The sequence below is a fragment of the Gigantopelta aegis genome, chromosome 3, assembly GCF_016097555.1.
Source record: "Gigantopelta aegis isolate Gae_Host chromosome 3, Gae_host_genome, whole genome shotgun sequence".
NCBI classification, from domain to species: domain Eukaryota; kingdom Metazoa; phylum Mollusca; class Gastropoda; order Neomphalida; family Peltospiridae; genus Gigantopelta; species Gigantopelta aegis.
In genome coordinates, this window is record NC_054701.1 from 66,295,357 (window position 1) to 66,300,158 (window position 4,802).

At 37.6% G+C, this 4,802-nt stretch overlaps 1 long non-coding RNA gene across 1 annotated transcript in view; it reads left to right on the forward strand.

Annotated features, from left to right (window-relative positions):
- Positions 1-2,559, forward strand: part of LOC121391867 — a 51,766-nt gene extending 49,207 nt beyond the window's left edge. The window contains exon 4 of the long non-coding RNA XR_005960393.1: positions 2,375-2,559. This is a non-coding gene — a long non-coding RNA (uncharacterized LOC121391867). The remainder of the gene's footprint in view (positions 1-2,374) is intronic.
- The last annotated feature ends 2,243 nt before the right edge of the window (positions 2,560-4,802 follow it).

Here is a 4,802-nt window from a genome sequence, read left to right on the forward strand (position 1 = left end):
CTCTCAATAATCAGTCAGAAGTAACCCACTGTCCTGGGTTGACAGCCCAGATAGCTGAGGTATGTGCCCAGGACAGCTTGCTTGGATCTTAATTGGATATAGGCACGAAAATAAGTTGAACTGATATGATGATCACAGGCCTGTCAGTTCAAAATGCTCTATAAACAAAAGTACGTCCTTCTGGAACTATAACATCCTGTTATTATATTTTATTTCTAACGCGTGTTATATTGTTCTTTTAAAAACATGACTGTACTCTTAAAAACACAAACTAATGTCACTGGAATTTTCATTTAATTTATTTTCAACTTATTTTCGTGCTTATATCCAGTTAAGGTTCAAGCAAGCTGTCCTGGGCACAAACCTCAGCTATCTGGGCTGTCTGTCCACGACGGTGGATTAGTTGTTAGTTGGAGAGAGAAGAGGGTGTAGTGGCCTTACACCTACCAATTGAGACCTTAAGAACTCGCTCTGGGTGAGAGCCGGTACCGGGCTGCGAACCCTGTACCTACCAGCATGTAGTCCGATGGCTTAACCACTGCGCCACCGAGGCCGGTGTCACTGTAATAGTATCGGAGAACAAAGTGCCAAAATATATACAAGGAATATTTTTAAAATATACTTTTGCACAGACAAGACATGCCATAGCTTCTGATATTCCAGTTGTGGAACTGTTGTTGGTATGTGTGTGTGGCTAAAACCTACCCAGTGAGTCTAGCGGTGTTACGTGAACCCAGTAACCTACCTACCAGTTTTAAATTCAATGTCATGTCTAAGACGTCATCGACAGAAACGTTCGAAGCCGGTATTTCCGAAACCTTCCGAGTTACATCGACCGGAAAATACCGAGTCTTCCCGATCGAAACAGTGGGCCATAATTCCTAACACATATTGAATATTGATATTTACCTATATTTTCAGCGTAATGTGATTTGAAACCTTTCTTTGATAACCGACGGATCTCCAAATATTAGGGCTATATTAAAAATACAAATTGCATTATTTGTTTTGCCAATTACTGTGAAATCTTTCCCATGTTTGACAAACAAATCACGTGAAAGGTAACACTAAGGCTGTAGTATTACAGGTGAATCAATGTCGAGACTGGCGCCCCTCTGTCTGCGTGTGTTTGTGTAACTATTCAATAGTAAGCTGATGTAACGGACACTTCTGTTAATCAACATGGATTAATGCCTCTATTGTAATGCTTCTGCGGGCTGTAAAGTTAATGCACTATTAATTAAAACCATTGTAAATAGTTATAATGGCGTGCGACAACAATTGTTTGGGTTTTTTTTCTTTTTAAAAAATTTCATTTGGCTTCGAAAGCCAGATGGTGGAATTCCGATTTGTGGGTTTTGGTCTCTGTTTGTTTTGCTGGATTTATTATTATTATTATTATTATTTTATTTTATTTTATTATTATTATTTTTTTTTTTTGGGGGGGGGGGGGGAGGAGGGGTTGTTGTTTTTGTTTTGTTTTTTTGTTGTTCGTTTGTTTGTTTGTTTGTTGTGTTTTTGGGGTGTGTGTTTGTTTGGGGATGTTTTTTTGTTTTTTTTGGGGGGGGGGGGAGGGGGTATGTATATGTATGCGTGGGGGTTAGGTTTTTGTTTGTTTGTGTGTGTGTGGTCTTTTAAAAGTTATTCTTAAAACTGATGACTGTCACATAATGACTGATTTCTTTTTTTTAATCTACTACCAGTCAAACCTGTTGTTGGACACTGGGCTTTTTCGCCGTTCCATCGACGGCGGTTGATCCCGTAACCTATCTCAGTTCTGCTACTGAGCTACATCCCGCCCCTTTGTAAATTCGAATCAATTATCTTTATATTAGTTAACGGGCAATTTGCGTTGAAATCACCAGGCTTATTTTCAGTTTAATTTCTTGCTTATATTCAATAAAGATTAAACACGCTATCCTGGGCAAACACTTCACCTAAATTGACTATCTGTCCAGAAAAGAGTTTAAGAGCTTAGTCGTTAAACTTCGGTGACAAAGGGTTTGGCGTAGCGACCGCTTTTTATTTTTGCTTTCGGTCCGCGTTTTAGGTGGCTTTTTGAAACGCAAATTAGTTATATCGTAGTCTACACCCCCTTCTATTTACACCCTAATTTAAATACATAAGCAATTACAGCAGATTACCAATAAAAATATTGTTTCTTTCGTTTGAGGAACGAATTAGAAAGTAACTATTTTCTCCTTGGTCAAAGTACATAAAGGTTGGTAATTTGCATAAGTGTTTGGTAGGGGGCGCTGTTAGTGCACTTTATAAGGAGGTGGCAATGTGTTTTTTTTATCATCTCGGTTGTGCTGCACGCAATTTATACTGTTTTGAAAGTATCTCACATTAATTGTGTGTTGTCTTTTTATAGGTTGGCGAACCGTGAGAATACGTTTTGAAGGTGGACAGCCACTGGAGGGGTAACGGCCCATTATAATTCGTTTAGAGGTTTACGTTGTAAGAGTGGTTTTCAGACTGTTGAGTGTTTTATTATGGAATAAACTGTGATACGTCCGTATGTGCGCCACATAGTATGCCATTCACTTGTCGTTTTTGTTTTATGTACAGAAGGGGGTGAAGGAGAATGTTGTTTATTCCATTTTTCGAAGCTACTTTTTGTGTGAATTAGTTATGTCGCAGCGATATAATTGTCGTGCAATTCTACCCCTACCCGCGTCCCAATTAATATTTTGAGATGATGATGATGATGATGATGATGATGATGATGATGATGATGAAGATTATGATGACCAGTAAAATACTCGTGCAGTACTTCATTTAGGGACTGTTACGCTTTCTTTTCTTTTTTTGCAATGTCCGCGTTTTGGCGGCTACCTTTTTATGCAGATCAAGCTTCGTCATTAGAACAGCTAACATCAATTATGTCGCAGTTAAATTTCTCGGAGCGCACAAAACTACGATGACTGAACGAGAGTCTTGCATAAATGGTTATAATTGATTCTTTGATGCTCCGTTCTTTATGGTGGAATAAATCAATAAACACGAGGCAGGTAATAATTTCAAGTAATTGTGAGCCGAATTTCTGATATGTGTCCAGACGGCAGCATCAAAATATAAAGATTACGGGAATGGCCAATCGTCCATTTCAACCGGATGTGGCGTCATTAACGGCCTGAGTAGTTCCGGAAGAGTTCTTACTAGATTGATTCTGACTTCAGGGAAATCGATAGGTGGCGCTATTGTGGAGGTGATGCCGTCTGAATAGTAGATATTAAATGAACTGTCGCCGCTGTGGGGTGCCTGGGTAGATTGATTTTATTGAACAAGTAAATCACCGAGAATGCAACCACAAACACCATTAAAGATACATTTAAATTAGGCTACTTTGAAATTTGATTACCGTGTGGGGGATTAATTTATATATATATATATGCATATATGAAACATGCATGCTGATCTAAAATTAGATTGGTAGACGTAGTACGTCTGTTTACCACGTCTTAAACAACATTAATAAGAAATATTGTGCAACTATAGCATGTCATATTTCAACATGCCAATTTAGCACATATTATTTCAAATTATATCTTTAGTATCATAAATATTTGTCCTATCAGTATCAACATTAATTTTCCCAGTATAGGTGCATGCATATAGGTACAGGTCTTAACGGTAAAACATCAAAGAAAAAGAAAAGGAAAAAGAAGAAGAAGAAAGTAGGGTATATACATTTTTGAAGTTTGAAAATAAGGTACAATCCTTAATCGTAACCATGAAAGGAAAAAAATGCCAACTAAGACATGTTTTTAGAAAGAAAGAAGTTAACAAAACACACCTAAGATACATAATCTTTTTCCAGTGTAGGAAAGTAGCTAAAGTCCTCAAAAGGTTAGAAAGAAAAAAAAAAAAGCAAGAAAGAAAGAAAGAAAGAAAGAAAGAAAGAAAGAGGAAAGAAAGAAAAAAAGCAAAAAAAAAAAAAAAAAAAAAAAGCAAACAAAAACCAAACAATTTAAAAGACAGATTTTAAAACACATTTAGAATCTAATAATAGAAAAACCTAAATAAAATGAAATAATTAAATAAAATAAAAATAAAGGTGCGAGAGAAAGAAATAAAGAAGTAAATTTAGTCAGTAAATAAAACACACACACCGACATTTAACGTACATTCACTTTAATCCGATCCTGAAGGTGAAAAAGGAAACCTTAATATATTTTCCGGGACAGTGTGTGGGTGTGGGTAATTGTTGGCATGCTTCCATCAGAGAACTGTTCAAGTACGCCTGTCGAGGGCACAATCTCCGACTTCGCCAGAGAGTTCTGTCCATGACAGGGATCTGGGGCAGCATGGCCCGGTGTAAAAGGAAAGCAGGTCCCTAGGAACAGTAGTCCTATCGGACCTCCATAGCTTAGAAACCATAGTCCTACCCGGACTTTCATACCAGATTTATTTTTAAGTTGTTTTTATTATAGGACTTGTATTCCTACCGGACTTAAATTCCGTTTACACCGGCACCCTATAAACTTCACTCGCCACAGTCGAGATCCCCCACCCCCCACCCCTGCATAAATTCCTGCGCACGCGCCTAAATACTCTGAATACCCCCATGACCCCTTAGATGAGCGCTTTATCACTTAGCTACCCCCAATAATGAAGTTTTTAGTGTCAGCATTCTGAAACTAATTGGACGTGCAGTGGTGTGAAGTTTTCATCTTGACATATATTACGTAACCATGGCGTGAAGGCTAATAAAACATAAAAGACAATTTAATATTGTGCTATTATTAATAATAAACTATGCACCAGCGAGCTTAGGGTCTTACCGTCTTACAGTCTAA